The sequence below is a fragment of the Oncorhynchus masou genome, chromosome 29 (assembly GCF_036934945.1).
Source record: "Oncorhynchus masou masou isolate Uvic2021 chromosome 29, UVic_Omas_1.1, whole genome shotgun sequence".
Classification (NCBI taxonomy): Eukaryota; Metazoa; Chordata; class Actinopteri; order Salmoniformes; family Salmonidae; genus Oncorhynchus; species Oncorhynchus masou.
Window position 1 is genome coordinate 93,537,581 of NC_088240.1, and position 16,722 is coordinate 93,554,302.

At 45.9% G+C, this 16,722-nt stretch overlaps 1 protein-coding gene across 6 annotated transcripts in view; it reads left to right on the plus strand.

Annotated features, from left to right (window-relative positions):
* Positions 1-16,722, plus strand: part of rbms3 (RNA binding motif, single stranded interacting protein) — a 245,207-nt gene that overhangs the window by 84,038 nt on the left and 144,447 nt on the right. The window lies entirely within an intron of this gene.

The following is a 16,722-nucleotide window of genomic DNA, read 5'->3' on the forward strand; positions in this document are numbered from 1 at the left end:
TAAACGTTGGTCCCTTATCTCTCTGTTAAACGATGGTCCCTTATCTCTCTGGTAAACGTTGGTCCCTTATCTCTCTGGTAAACGTTGGTCCCTTATCTCTCTGGTATACGTTGGTCCCTCATCTCTCTGGTAAACGTTGGTCCCTTATCTCTCTGGTATACGTTGGTCCCTTATCTCTCTGGTAAACGTTGGTCCTTTATCTCTCTGGTATACGTTGGTCCCTTATCTCTCTGGTAAACGTCAGTCCCTTATCTCTCTGGTATACGTTGGTCCCTTATCTCTCTGGTAAACGTTGGTCCCTTATCTCTCTGGTATACGTTGGTCCCTTATCTCTCTGGTAAATGTTGGTCCCTTATCTCTCTGGTAAACGTTGGTCCTTTATCTCTCTGGTAAACGTTGGTCCCTTATCTCTCTGGTAAACATTGGTCCTTTATCTCTCTGGTAAACGTTGGTCCCTTATCTCTCTGGGAAACGTTGGTCCCTTATCTCTCTGGTATACGTTGGTCCTTTATCTCTCTGGTAAACATTGGTCCCTTATCTCTCTGGTAAACGTTGGTACTTTATCTCTCTGGTATACGTTGGTCCCTTATCTCTCTGGTATATGTTGGTCTTTTATCTCTCTGGTAAATGTTGGTCCCTTATCTCTCTGGTAAATGTTGGTCCCTTATCTCTCTGGTATACTTTGGTCCCTTATCTCTCTGGTATACGTTGGTCCCTTATCTCCCTGGTAAACGTTGGTCCCTTATCTCTCTGGTAAACGTTGGTCCCTTATCTCTCTGGTATACGTTGGTCCCTTATCTCTCTGGTAAACGTTGGTCCCTTATCTCTCTGGTATACGTTGGTCCCTTATCTCTCTGGTAAACGTTGGTCCCTTATCTCTCTGGTATACGTTGGTCCCTTATCTCTGTGGTATACGTTGGTCCCTTATCTCTCTGGTAAACGTTGGTCCTTTATCTCTCTGGTAAACGTTGGTCCCTTATCTCTCTGGTAAACGTTGGTCCCTTATCTCTCTGGTGAACGTTGGTCCCTTATCTCTCTGGTGAACGTTGGTACTTTATCTCTCTGGTAAACGTTGGTCCCTTATCTCTCTGGTAAACATTGGTCCTTTATCTCTCTGGTAAACGTTGGTCCCTTATCTCTCTGGGAAACGTTGGTCCCTTATCTCTCTGGTATACGTTGGTCCTTTATCTCTCTGGTAAACATTGGTCCCTTATCTCTCTGGTAAACGTTGGTACTTTATCTCTCTGGTATACGTTGGTCCCTTATCTCTCTGGTATATGTTGGTCTTTTATCTCTCTGGTAAACGTTGGTCCCTTATCTCTCTGGTAAATGTTGGTCCCTTATCTCTCTGGTATACTTTGGTCCCTTATCTCTCTGGTATACGTTGGTCTTTTATCTCTCTGGTAAACGTTGGTCCCTTATCTCTCTGGTATACGTTGGTCCCTTATCTCCCTGGTAAACGTTGGTCCCTTATCTCTCTGGTATACGTTGGTCCTTTATCTCTCTGGTAAACGTTGGTCCCTTATCTCTCTGGTATACGTTGGTCCTTTATCTCTCTGGTAAACGTTGGTCCCTTATCTCTCTGGTATACGTTGGTCCCTTATCTCTCTGGTATACGTTGGTCCCTTATCTCTCTGGTAAACGTTGGTCGCTTATCTCTCTGGTATACATTGGTCCCTTATCTCTCTGGTATACATTGGTCCTTTATGTCTCTGGTAAACTTTGGTCCCTTATCTCTCTGGTAAACGTTGGTCCCTTATCTCTCTGGTATACCTTGGTCCCTTATCTCTCTGGTATACGTTGGTCCCTTATCTCTCTGGTATACGTTGGTCCCTTATCTCTGTGGTATACGTTGGTCCCTTATCTCTCTGGTAAACGTTGGTCCTTTATCTCTCTGGTAAACATTGGTCCCTTATCTCTCTGGTAAACGTTGGTCCCTTATCTCTCTGGTGAACATTGGTCCCTTATCTCTCTGGTAAACATTGGTCCCTTATCTCTCTGGTAAACGTTGGTCCCTTATCTCTCTGGTGAACGTTGGTCCGTTATCTCTCTGGTAAACGTTGGTCCCTTATCTCTCTGGTAAACGTTGGTCCCTTATCTCTCTGGTATACGTTGGTCCCTTATCTCTCTGGTATACGTTGGTCCCTTATCTCTCTGGTGTACATTGGTCCCTTATCTCTCTGGTAAATGTTGGTCCCTTATGTCTCTGGTAAATGTTGGTCCCTTATCTCTCTGGTATACGTTGGTACACATCATTCAAGACCACGTTTAAATCGTGTCCAGCACAATGGGCATCTAATGTATAATGTCTGGAAAGACGGTCTGGGTTGGCGAAAGTCAGTATAGAAAACAGTCAGGCCCACAACCTGGACCTCCTGGCCTTGATGAAAACAGTCAGGCCCACAGTCTGGACCTCCAGGCCTTGGTGAAAACAGTCAGGCCCACAGTCTGGACCTCCAGGCCTTGGTGAAAACAGTCAGGCCCACAGTCTGGACCTCCAGGCCTTGGTGAAAACAGTCAGGCCCACAGTCTGGACCTCCAGGCTTTGGTGAAAACAGTCAGGCCCACAGTCTGGACCTCAAAGCCTTGGTGAAAACAGTCAGGCCCACAGTCTGGACCTCAAAGCCTTGTTGAAAACAGTCAGGCTCACAACCTGGACCTCAAAGCCTTGGTGAAAACAGTCAGGCCCATAGTCTGGACCTCCAGGATCTGTTGAAAACAGTCAGGCCCACAGTCTGGACCTCCAGGCCTTGGTGAAAACATTTGCACACACAAAAAAAGGACTTCAGGACACCATGGGAGTCTCTCAAGTAGGTTTAATTTGATTTAATTGAATTCACCTTGAATACTGCAGCTCATTGTGTAGGCTTTTAGCCAGACAAAAACCCTGCTGAGTTCAACAAGAAATAGTTTCTGGATTTATCTTCAAGCTGACTACTTGCTTCCTCATTGTTAGGCTATTTGATTAATGTTTATCAAAACAAGGGTATATAGCTATATATAGATCATTGCATAATGAAACAATCCCTACTAAGCTTGTGTTTATTAGGTGGACTTACTGTATTATTTAGCATGAATAGACTGATTTTTACACAAAAGACCATTATATCCGAGCTGGGAGAGAGGGTGAGGATGGCTCATGTCATGCAGGCTCGGGTAGCTGTATATTAATATAGCTGATTAGTGTTGCTGTGGCATTTATTTTACATGTCTGTTTGAATGTCCAACTTTAATTACTGAACAAAGTAATACCTTACAGCCTCCAGCCAGCAGTCTAAATGACGGCACTGTGACGCCGTGTAAGGCTTCATGAAATGGTGAGGCTTAACGTGAGAAAACGATGACCTAATAGGCCTGTCAATAAACATTTCTCCTTTAGCTAAATCAATGCTAAGCCTTGGCGCCACAGATAGCCTACCATCGATTCGAAAGGCATACAGTCGCATAGACATGTCGCGATTTCAGCACCATGGACAGCGATCGGTAGTCTATATCAAACTCCGACCTTGCGGGGGTCCAGAGAAAATGCACCAGTGCCCGTAGTCCCTCGTAGTCCCTCCCTCGTATCCCTGACTGGTCCCAGGTCCTTTCTAGTCCCTTAGTCCCCCCCAACCCTGGCTGGTCCCAGGTCCTTTCTAGTTCCGTAGTCCCCCCAACCCTGGCTGGTCCCAGGTCCTTTCTAGTCCCTGGTATCACTGGCTGGTCCCAGGTCCTTTCTAGTCCCGTAGTCCCCCCAACCCTGGCTGGTCCCAGGTCCTTTCTAGTCCCGTAGTCCCTGGTATCCCTGGCTGGTCCCAGGTCCTTTCTAGTCCCGTAGTCCCCCCAACCCTGGCTGGTCCCAGGTCCTTTCTAGTCCCTGGTATCACTGGCTGGTCCCAGGTCCTTTCTAGTCCCGTAGTCCCCCCAACCAAGGCTGGTCCCAGGTCCTTTCTAGTCCCGTAGTCCCCCCCAACCCTGTCTGGTCACAGGTCCTTCCTAGTCCCTTAGTCCCCCCCAACCCTTGCTGGTGCCAGGTCCATTCTAGTCCCATAGTCCCTCCATTCCCTGGCTGGTCAAAGATCTATATGTACGTTAAGCAACTCCCAGCTACCCCCCCCCCCCCCCCAGAAGGGTTGAGAGACTAGCAGATGACTGTGATGTAGGGTGGCCTGACTGCTCCTGTACTAAACAGAAGGGTTGAGACACTAGCAGATGACTGTGTTGTGTGATGTAGGGTGGCCTGACTGCTCCTGTAGTAAACAGAAGGGTTGAGACACTAGCAGATGACTGTGATGTGTGATGTAGGGTGGCCTGACTGCTCCTGTAGTAAACAGAAGGGTTGAGACACTAGCAGATGACTGTGATGTAGGGTGGCCTGACTGCTCCTGTACTAAACAGAAGGGTTGAGACACTAGCAGATGACTGTGTTGTAGGGTGGCCTGACTGCTACTGTAATAAACAGAAGGGTTGAGAGACTAGCAGATGACTGTGTTGTGTGATGTAGGGTGGCCTGACTGCTCCTTTAATACACAGAAGGGTTGAGACACTAGCAGATGACTGTGATGTAGGGTGGCCTGACTGCTACTGTAATAAACAGAAGGGTTGAGACACTAGCAGATGACTGTGTTGTAGGGTGGCCTGACTGCTCCTGTACTAAACAGAAGGGTTGAGACACTAGCAGATGACTGTGTTGTAGGGTGGCCTGACTGCTCCTGTAATAACAGAAGGGTTGAGACACTAGCAGATGACTGTGTTGTGTGATGTAGGGTGGCCTGACTGCTCCTGTACTAAACAGAAGGGTTGAGACACTAGCAGATGACTGTGTTGTGTGATGTAGGGTGGCCTGACTGCTCCTGTAGTAAACAGAAGGGTTGAGACACTAGCAGATGACTGTGATGTGTGATGTAGGGTGGCCTGACTGCTCCTGTAGTAAACAGAAGGGTTGAGACACTAGCAGATGACTGTGTTGTGTGATGTAGGGTGGCCTGACTGCTCCTGTAGTAAACAGAAGGGTTGAGACACTAGCAGATGACTGTGATGTAGGGTGGCCTGACTGCTCCTGTACTAAACAGAAGGGTTGAGACACTAGCAGATGACTGTGATGTAGGGTGGCCTGACTGCTCCTGTACTAAACAGAAGGGTTGAGACACTAGCAGATGACTGTGATGTAGGGTGGCCTGACTGCTCCTGTACTAAACAGAAGGGTTGAGACACTAGCAGATGACTGTGATGTAGGGTGGCCTGACTGCTCCTGTACTAAACAGAAGGGTTGAGACACTAGCAGATGACTGTGTTGTAGGGTGGCCTGACTGCTCCTGTAATAACAGAAGGGTTGAGACACTAGCAGATGACTGTGATGTGTGATGTAGGGTGGCCTGACTGCTCCTGTAGTAAACAGAAGGGTTGAGACACTAGCAGATGACTGTGATGTGTGATGTAGGGTGGCCTGACTGCTCCTGTAGTAAACAGAAGGGTTGAGACACTAGCAGATGACTGTGATGTAGGGTGGCCTGACTGCTCCTGTAGTAAACAGAAGGGTTGAGACACTAGCAGATGACTGTGTTGTGTGATGTAGGGTGGCCTGACTGCTCCTGTACTAAACAGAAGGGTTGAGACACTAGCAGATGACTGTGTTGTGTGATGTAGGGTGGCCTGACTGCTCCTGTAGTAAACAGAAGGGTTGAGACACTAGCAGATGACTGTGTTGTGTGATGTTATATTTTCTTCTGTATTATCTGAAGTCCATTTGGTTTCGGCTCTGAGGTCAACTCTCTGTTTACAGCCAGGCAGTATTCAGTAGAGAAATGAACACAACAGCAGCATGACAGCCTGGAACACCTACATCCTGCCACTGGAAGGTCATTGGTCAACAATGCTCTCTTGGGCCAGTTGTGAAATATTTACCAACAAAAAAACAGCTTTAGTTTTTTAGTACTGAATCGAAGAGAACTTGTGAACAATCTGGATGAATTGTGTCTGTATATTAAAGAAAACATGATTGTGGCATGAAAACATTCACAGATCTTGGTCTGAAGTAATATCTCCCTGCTTACCATGCTAACATTTCTAAACATATTTCTCCCTCCCTCCCTCCCTCCCTCCCTCCCTCCCTCCCTCCCTCCCTCCCTCCCTCCCTCCCTCCCTCCCTCCCTCCTCCCTCCTCCCTCCCTCCCTCCCTCCCTCCCTCCCTCCCCTGGCCCAGAGTTTGATTTAAAAACCGTAGTCAGATGACTGATCTGCCATTACAGTGTTACATTAGCAGTATAATACTGTGATGGATGTGTTCTCCTTACGGCGACGGAACAAATGATCCTTCCTTTATTAAACGCCTCCGTCCAGGTAATATAGAGTCTCTCTCTCTCTCCCTCTGTCTCTCTCTCTCTCTCTCTCTCTCTCTCTGTGTCTCTCTCTGTGTCTCTCTCTATGTCTCTCTCTCTGTCTCTCTCTCTCTCTCTCTCTCTCTCTCTCTCTGTCTCTCTCTCTCTCTGTCTCTCTCTCTCTCTCTGTCTCTCTCTCTCTGTCTCACTCTCTCTCTCTCTCTCTCTCTCTGTCTCTCTCTCTCTCTCTCTCTCTCTCTCTCTCTCTGTCTCTCTCTCTCTCTCTCTCTCTCCCTCTGTCTCTCTCTCTCTCTCTCTCTCTCTCTGTGTCTCTCTCTCTGTCTCTCTCTATGTCTCTCTCTCTGTCTCTCTCTCTCTCTCTCTCTCTCTCTCTCTCTCTCTCTCTCTCTCTCTCTCTCTCTCTCTCTCTCTGTCTCTCTCTCTCTGTCTCACTCTCTCTCTCTCTCTCTCTCTCTCTCTCTCTCTCTGTCTCACTCTCTCTCTCTCTCTCTCTCTCTCTCTCTCTCTCTCTCTCTCTGTCTCTCTCTCTCTCTCAATTCAATTCAATTCAATTCAAGGGGCTTTATTGGCATGGGAAACATGTGTTAACATTGCCAAAGCAAGTAAGGTATATAATATATAAAGTGAAATAAACAATAAAAATTAACAGTAGACATCATACATACAGAAGTTTCAAAACAATAAAGACATTACAAATGTCATATTATATATATATACAGTGTTTTTACAATGTGCAAATGGTAAAGGACACAAGATAAAATAAATAAGCATAGATATGTGTTGTATTTACAATGGTGCGTGTTCTTCACTGGTTGCCCTTTTCTCGTGGCAACAGGTCACAAATCTTGCTGCTCTGATGGCACACTGTGGAATTTCACCCAGTAGATATGGGAGTTTTTCAAAATTGGATTTGTTTTCGAATTGTGGATCTGTGTAATCTGAGGGAAATATGTCTCTCTAATATGGTCATACATTGGGCAGGAGGTTAGGAAGTGCAGCTCAGTTTCCACCTCATTTTGTGGGCAGTGAGCACATAGCCTGTCTTCTCTTGAGAGCCATGTCTGCCTACGGCGGCCTTTCTCAATAGCAAGGCTATGCTCGCTGAGTCTGTACATAGTCAAAGCTTTCCTTAATTTTGGGTCAGTCACAGTGGTCAGGTATTCTGCCGCTGTGTACTCTCTGTGTAGGGCCAAATAGCATTCTAGTTTGCTCTGTTTTTTTGTTAATTCTTTCCAATGTGTCAAGTAATTATCTTTTTGTTTTCTCATGATTTGGTTGGGTCTAATTGTGCTGCTGTCATGGGGCTCTGTAGGGTGTGTTTGTGAACAGAGCCCCAGGACCAGCTTGCTTAGGGGACTCTTCTCCAGGTTCATCTCTCTGTAGGTGATGGCTTTGTTGTGGAAGGTTTGGGAATCGCTTCCTTTTAGGTGGTTATAGAATTTAACTGCTCTTTTCTGGATTTTGATAATTAGTGGGTATCGGCCTAATTCTGCTCTGCATGCATTATTTGGTGTTCTACGTTGTACACTGAGGATATTTTTGCAGAATTCTGCGTGCAGAGTCTCAATTTGGTGTTTGTCCCATTTTGTGAAGTCTTGGTTGGTGAGCGGACCCCAGACCTCACAACCATAAAGGGCAATGGGCTCTATGACTGATTCAAGTATTTTTAGCCAAATCCTAATTGGTATGTTGAAATTTATGTTCCTTTTGATGGCATAGAATGCCCTTCTTGCCTTGTCTCTCAGATCGTTCACAGCTTTGTGGAAGTTACCTGTGGCGCTGATGTTTAGGCCAAGGTATGTATAGTTTTTTGTGTGCTCTAGGGCAACAGTGTCTAGATGGAATTTGTATTTGTGGTCCTGGTGACTGGACCTTTTTTGGAACACCATAATTTTGGTCTTACTGAGATTTACTGTCAGGGCCCAGGTCTGACAGAATCTGTGCATAAGATCTAGGTGCTGCTGTAGGCCCTCCTTGGTTGGTGACAGAAGCACCAGATCATCAGCAAACAGCAGACATTTGACTTCAGATTCTAGTAGGGTGAGGCCGGGTGCTGCAGACTTTTCTAGTGCCCGCGCCAGTTCGTTGATATATATGTTGAAGAGGGTGGGGCTTAAGCTGCATCCCTGTCTAACCCCACGACCCTGTGTGAAGAAATGTGTGTGTTTATTGCCAATTTTAACCGCACACTTGTTGTTTGTGTACATGGATTTTATGATGTCGTATGTTTTACCCCCAACACCACTTTCCATCAGTTTGTATAGCAGACCCTCATGCCAAATTGAGTCGAAGGCTTTTTTGAAATCAACAAAGCATGAGAAGACTTTGCCTTTGTTTTGGTTTGTTTGGTTGTCAATTAGGGTGTGCAGGGTGAATACATGGTCTGTTGTACGGTAGTTTGGTAAAAAGCCAATTTGACATTTGCTCAGTACATTGTTTTCATTGAGGAAGTGTACGAGTCTGCTGTTAATGATAATGCAGAGGATTTTCCCAAGGTTACTGTTGACGCATATTCCACGGTAGTTATTGGGGTCAAATTTGTCTCCATTTTTGTGGATTGGGGTGATCAGTCCTTGGTTCCAAATATTGGGGAAGATGCCAGAGCTAAGGATGATGTTAAAGAGTTTTAGTATAGCCAATTGGAATTTGTTGTCTCTATATTTGATCATTTCATTGAGGATACCATCAACACCACAGGCCTTTTTGGGTTTGAGGGTTTTTATTTTGTCCTGTAACTCATTCAATGTTATTGGAGAATCCAGTGGGTTCTGGTAGTCTTTAATAGTTGATTCTAAGATCTGTATTTGATCATGTATATGTTTTTGCTCTTTATTCTTTGTTATAGAGCCAAAAAGATTGGAGAAGTGGTTTACCCATACATCTCCATTTTGGATAGATAATTCTTCGTGTTGTTGTTTGTTTAGTGTTTTCCAATTTTCCCAGAAGTGGTTAGAGTCTATGGATTCTTCAATTACATTGAGCTGATTTCTGACATGCTGTTCCTTCTTTTTCCGTAGTGTATTTCTGTATTGTTTTAGTGATTCACCATAGTGAAGGCGTAGACTCAGGTTTTCCGGGTCTCTATGTTTTTGGTTGGACAGGTTTCTCAATTTCTTTCTTAGAATTTTGCATTCTTCATCAAACCATTTGTCATTGTTGTTAATTTTCTTCGGTTTTCTATTTGAGATTTTTAGATTTGATAGGGAAGCTGAGAGGTCAAATATACTGTTAAGATTTTCTACTGCCAAGTTTACACCTTCACTATTACAGTGGAACGTTTTACCCAGGAAATTGTCTAAAAGAGATTGAATTTGTTGTTGCCTAATTGTTTTTTGGTAGGTTTCCAAACTGCATTCCTTCCATCTATAGCATTTCTTAATGTTACTCAGTTCCTTTGGCTTTGATGCCTCATGATTGAGTATTGCTCTGTTTAAGTAGACTGTGATTTTGCTGTGGTCTGATAGGGGTGTCAGTGGGCTGACTGTGAACGCTCTGAGAGACTCTGGGTTGAGGTCAGTGATAAAGTAGTCTACAGTACTACTGCCAAGAGATGAGCTATAGGTGTACCTACCATAGGAGTCCCCTCGAAGCCTACCATTGACTATGTACATACCCAGCGTGCGACAGAGCTGCAGGAGTTGTGACCCGTTTTTGTTGGTTATGTTGTCATAGTTGTGCCTAGGGGGGCACTTTTTCTCTCTCTCTCTCTCTCTCTCTCTGTCTCTCTCTCTGTCTCTCTTTCTCTCTCTCTCTCTCTCTCTCTCTGTCTCTCTCTCTCTGTCTCTCTCTCTCTCTCTCTCTGTCTCTCTCTGTCTCTCTCTGTGTCTCCCTGTCTCTGTCTCTCTCTCTGTCTCTCTGTCTCTCTCTCTCTCTCTCTCTGTCTCTCTCTCTCTCTCTGTCTCTCTGTCTCTCTCTCTGTCTCTCTCTGTGTCTCTCTGTCTCTCTCTCTCTCTCTCTCTCTATCTGTCTCTCTCTCTGTCTCTCTCTCTCTCTCTCTCTGTCTCTCTGTCTCTCTCTCTCTGTCTCTCTCTCTCTCTCTCTCTGTCTCTCTCTCTCTCTAACTCTCTCTGTCTCCCTCTCTGTCTCTCTGTCTCTCTCTCTCTCTCTCTGTCTCTCTCTCTGTCTAACTCTCTCTCTCCCTCTCTCTCCCTCTATAACTCTCTCTCTAACTCTCTCTCTCTCTCTCTCTGTCTCTGTCAATTCAATTCAATTCAAGGGCTTTATTGGCATGGGAAACATGAGTTAACATTGCCAAAGCAAGTGAGGTAGATAATATAAAGTGACATAAACAATAAAAAATTTACAGTAAACATCACACATACAGAAGTTTCAAAACAATAAAGACATTACAAATGTCATATTATATACATACAGTGTTTTAACAATCTGCAAATGGTTAAAGGACACAAGATAAAATAAATAAGCATAAATATGGGTTGTATTTACAATGGTGTTTGTTCTTCACTGGTTGCCCTTTTCTCTTGGCAACAGGTCACAAATCTTGCTGCTGTGATGTCACACTGTGGAATTTCACCCAGTAGATATGGGAGTTTATCAAAATTGGATTTGATTTCGAATTCTTTGTGGATCTGTGTAATCTGAGGGAAATATGTCTCTAATATGGTCATACATTGGGCAGGAGGTTAGGAAGTACAGCTCAGTTTCCACCTCATTTTGTGGGCAGTGAGCACATAGCCTGTCTTCTCTTGAGAGCCATGTCTGCCTACGGCGGCCTTTCTCAATAGCAAGGCTATGCTCACTGAGTCTGTACATAGTCAAAGCTTTCCTTAATTTTGGGTCAGTCACAGTGGTCAGGTATTCTGCCGCTGTGTACTCTCTGTGTAGGGCCAAATAGCATTCTAGTTTGCTCTGTTTTTTTGTTAATTCTTTCCAATGTGTCAAGTAATTATCTTTTTGTTTTCTCATGATTTGGTTGGGTCTAATTGTGCTGCTGTCATGGGGCTCTGTAGGGTGTGTTTGTGAACAGAGCCCCAGGACCAGCTTGCTTAGGGGACTCTTCTCCAGGTTCATCTCTCTGTAGGTGATGGCTTTGTTATGGAAGGTTTGGGAATCGCTTCCTTTTAGGTGGTTATAGAATTTAACAGCTCTTTTCTGGATTTTGATAATTAGTGGGTATCGGCCTAATTCTGCTCTGCATGCATTATTTGGTGTTCTACGTTGTACACGGAGGATATTTTTGCAGAATTCTGCGTGCAGAGTCTCAATTTGGTGTTTGTCCCATTTTGTGAAGTCTTGGTTGGTGAGCGGACCCCAGACCTCACAACCATAAAGGGCAATGGGCTCTATGACTGATTCAAGTATTTTTAGCCAAATCCTAATTGGTATGTTGAAATTTATGTTCCTTTTGATGGCATAGAATGCCCTTCTTGCCTTGTCTCTCAGATCGTTCACAGCTTTGTGGAAGTTACCTGTGGCGCTGATGTTTAGGCCAAGGTATGTATAGCTTTTTGTGTGCTCTAGGGCAACAGTGTCTAGATGGAATTTGTCTTTGTGGTCCTGGTGACTGGACCTTTTTTGGAACACCATTATTTTGGTCTTACTGAGATTTACTGTCAGGGCCCAGGTCTGACAGAATCTGTGCATAAGATCTAGGTGCTGCTGTAGGCCCTCCTTGGTTGGTGACAGAAGCACCAGATCATCAGCAAACAGCAGACATTTGACTTCAGATTCTAGTAGGGTGAGGCCGGGTGCTGCAGACTTTTCTAGTGCCCGCGCCAGTTCGTTGATATATATGTTGAAGAGGGTTGGGCTTAAGCTGCTTCCCTGTCTAACCCCACGACCGTGTGTGAAGAAATTTGTGTGTTTTTTGCCAATTTTAACCGCACACCTAACTCTCCCCCTCTCTCTCAATTCAATTCAATTCAATTCAAGGGGCTTTATTGGCATGGGTAACATGTGTTAACATTGCCAAAGCAAGTCTCTCTCTCTCTCTCTCTCTCTCTCTTTCTCTCTCTCTCTCTCTCTCTGTGTCTGTCTCTATCTCCCTAACTCTCTCTCTCTCTCTCTAACTCTCTCCCTCTCTGTCTGTCTCTCTCTCTCTCTCCCTAACTCTCTCTCTCTCTCTATCTCTAACTCTCTCTCTCCCTAACTCTCTCTCTCTCTCTCTCTCTCTCCAACTCTCTCTCTCTCTCTCTCTCTCTCTCTCTCTCTCTCTCTCTCTCTCTCTCTCCCTAACTCTATCTCTCTCTCTCTCTCTCTCTCTCTCTCCAACTCTCTCTCTCTCCCTAACCCCCCTCTCTCTCTCTCTCTCTCTCTCTCTCTCTCTCTCTCTCGGTGCATGCTGGGTGTTTTTGGAGTTTGAGTGTTTGGTGTGGGAAGCTCTATCCTAACTAACTTTCTTGATTCTTTTCTTTACATGTTATTTTCTATGGTGGAGGGTTAATGCAATATTTGTTTTTAGCGGTATCCAAAGTTTTTCTTTTCAAAGTTAGGGTGGAAGAGGACAGAGTAACTTTCCTGGGGGTTGGAAGGTGTAGTGTGCGCAATGGCTTCTCAGCCTAGCGCGGAGGAGACGCTGTCGATACAGCATGGATTCAGGTGTGTTCCTGAGAACGGAGTTAAGGTGGAGGAGGTTCTGCTCGCGGTCGGTGAACAGGTAGGAGCTGAGTTTATACATTCTGCTTCTAGAATGAACAAAGCTGTGGTTGTGTTCATGAAAAGGGCTAATTTGGTCGGTAGGCTAATTGCTAGCGGAATATTTGTAAGGGATGTGTTGGTGTCAATTTCACCTCTCTCTACCCCTTCAACAAGAGTTGTAGTGGCAAATTTGCCTCCGTTTATTACTGATGATCAAATTAGGAAAGAGTTGAGTCGTTTTGGTAAGTTTGCTAGCGGTTTCCGTGTACTGTCAGCAGGTTTTCATGCAGATGCCGTTAAGCACGTTGTTTCGTTCAGGAGGCAAGTGTTTATGTTTCTGAACAATAATGAGCAACAGCTAAATGTGCATTTTAAAGTGAGGCATGGGGAGGGGCTCTATGCAGGTTTTGCCAGCACAGATAGTCTACGGTGTTTTGAATGTGGGGATTTGGGGCACAAGAGCTTTGCGTGCCCACATAAAGGCCATAGAAAAGGTGAGGGTACAAACGCAAGTGGGGGAAATCGAGGTCAAAATGCAGGGGGTAAGGAGATGCAGACAGCAGAGGCTGGGCCTAGGCAGTCTAGAGATGGTGGTGTAGCTGAGGCTGGCCCTAGTCAGGCTAGACATGGTGGAGAAGCAGAGGCTGGCCCTAGTCAGGCTAGAGATGGTGGAGAAGCAGAGGCTGGGTCTAGTCAGGCTAGAGATGGTGGAGAAGCAGAGGCTGGCCCTAGTCAGGCTAGAGATGGTGGAGAAGCAGAGGCTGGGCCTAGACATGCTATGGAGGGTGGTGTAGCTGAGGCTGGCCCTAGTCATGCTATGGAGGGTGGTGCAGATGATGCTGGGCCTAGTCATGCTATGGAGGGTGGTGTAGCTGAGGCTGGCCCTAGTCATGCTATGGAGGGTGGTGCAGATGATATTGCGTCTAGTCAGGTTATTCTAGTGGATGAGGAGAGTATAGTGGGGAAGTGTAAGAGATTAGGGGGGGAGGAGGAGGGTGTCAAGAGGAAAAGGAAAAAGGGTGTGAACAAAGGCACCATGGAAATGTTGCCTGTTGCTGTGGGTGAGGCCCTAACCAGAGAGAAAGAGCAGGTGGTCAGGGTGGGAGATAGAGAAGAGGAGGAAAGTGAGTCTGAGGAAGAGGATGAGGAGTTATTTTTTTCAGACTCCTCTTCAATTGGCCCGGAGCTGACAGCTAGTCAACCAGAGGGGTCTAAGTACACATTGAGAGAACTGACAAGGTTCCTGAATGAGACTAAGGGGAAAAAAGTTAATCTTGAGGCTTTTTTCCTGATCCTAGAAAGTTTGTAAGATCAGTACAACATGCTATGAGAAATGAGGGGCATGGTGTCCTCTCACCCAGGAAACGGTTTAGGTTGAGGAAGTGGGTCACAACAGTGCGTAAAGGTTTACCTTCAGACACTGTTTAAATATTTAATTTCTTACTGACACTGGGGCTTTTTGAGCTTTGCTATTGGTCTATTTCTCTGCTGGCTTTTCTCCCAATTCTTATGGAGACTCTTCGGGTAGGCTCGCTCAATATAAATGGTGCCAGAGATGCGGGAAAGAGGAGTGTGTTGGGTGAATATGTAAAACAAAAAAAAGTACAGGTGTTGTTTCTGCAGGAGACGCATAGTGATGTAGTGAATGAAGTTGATTGGGGGCTCTGGTGGAAAGGGGCAAGTGTGTTGAGCCATGGGACAAATCTTAGTGCAGGTGTGGCAGTCCTTTTTGCACCGGGTCTGGCTGTAAAAATTTGCTCCTCAAAGGAGGTGTGTAGGGGTAGGTTGCTTGTTGTTAAAGCAGAAATTAACAACATGGTTTTTGTCTTTATAAATGTGTATGCGCCTAACACAGGGAGAGAAAGAGGGGTTCTATTTGGGAGTCTTAGACAGGAACTCTCACAAGTAGCGCCTGAGGAGACGCTGGTGATCGGAGGTGACTGGAACTGTACAATGGATTTTACAAAAGACAGAAATGGGGAAGAGCCTCATTCAGTGTCAGTGGGAGTGTTAAGGGACATTTTTAATCAGTTTGACCTAGTGGATGTTTGGAGAACTAAACATCCAAATACAAGACAGTATACGTGGGTGAAGGTTTTTGGGGCTAGGGTGAGTGCAGCTCGACTTGATCGTTTTTACATGTCCAGGAATCAGAGCAATAGGCTGCTGGGTGCTACCATTCTCCCAGTGGGGTTTTCGGATCACCACATAACCATGGCTCGGCTGTCTATTTCACCAGGGCCCCGGCAGGCATCTTATTGGAAGTTCAATGTAAAGCTCTTACAAGATGCCACTTTTTGCTCAGGTTTCCAGACTTTTTGGGAAAGATGGGGGCAGCGAAGAGAGGAGTATGAGTCTCTGAGTCAATGGTGGGATGTGGGGAAAGTGCAAATTCGGCTTTTTTGTCAACAGTACACAGCTCTCTCATCCTCAGAGGCTAGGAGAGTATTGGGGGAACTAGAGCGGTGTATTAGTGAGATGGAGGTAGAGATGGTGGGGCAAGGCAATGTAGGCCTCCAGGCTAACTTAGCTGAATTACGTAGGGACCTGGGCAGTTTTTTCCAGGTTAAAGCAAAAGGAGCACTTGTAAGAGCTAGGTTCTCCATGCTCAAGGAGATGGATGCTCCCAGCTCCTTCTTCTTTGGTTTGGAAAGACAGAGCAGTGAAGCCAAGGGTATGCATTGTCTACGGCTGTCTGATGGGCGGGTGACCTCTGTGGTGGGGGAGATGCGGGAGCGGACTGTGGAGTTTTATACTGAATTGTATAGGGCAGAAATGTGTGATCCTATGTGTGCTCAGGTCTTGTTCGCAGGACTCCCTAAGCTCTCTCGGGCACAGAGGGATGAAATGGACATTCCTCTGTTGTCACATGAACTGGCAGAGGCAGTAACTCAGATGTCCCCGGTCGTGCACCCGGGGTCGATGGACTTCCAGTGGAATTTTACAAAAATTCTGGGGAACAATTGGACAGGATTTCCTTTGCGTGTTGCGAGAATGCGTCGAGGTAGGAGAGTTGCCGATGAGCTGCCGTCGGGCGGCTCTGACTCTCCTGCCCAAAAAGGGGACTTGTGTGAACTTAAGAACTGGAGGCCTGTGGCATTACTCTGTGCGGACTACAAGATTTTTGCCAAGGTCCTCTCTAACAGACTGAAGTCCCATCTGGACTCTATAATACACAAGGACCAGACATATTGTGTACCGGGACGCTCAATCACGGACAACTTGTTCTTGATTAGGGACATGTTGGACTTGTCGAGAGGTTCTAATGTGAACTTTGGACTGGTCTCTTTAGATCAAGAGAAGGCTTTTGATAGAGTGGATCATGAGTATCTGTTTAATGTGATGTCTGTGTTTGGGTTTGGGAAGAGTTTTGTGACCTGTGTGAAGCTGTTGTATGCTGGGGCGTCATGTATGGTTAAGGTGGGAGGGGGGCTCAGTAGGCCAGTCTGGGTGAGACGGGGCATTAGACAAGGATGCCCTCTATCTGGGCAGCTGTACACACTAGCCATTGAGCCTTTTTTAGGACTGCTACGCAGGAGACTGCGGGGAGTGTGCTGGACAGGAATGGATGTGGTGACAGGAATAGCAGTCTCAGCATATGCAGATGATGTTTCTGTGATGGTCAGGGATGGGCAAGATATGCAGGAACTAGAGACCAGTCTGAAGGTGTACGAAGGAGCTTCATCAGCTAAGGTAAACTGGGGAAAGAGCAAAGCTCTGTTATGTGGGGCATGGGGGGATAGGGCTCCTCCTCTGCTTCCAGGGGGTTTGCAGTGGGGTTGTGAAGGGCTTAAAGTGTTGGGGGTGT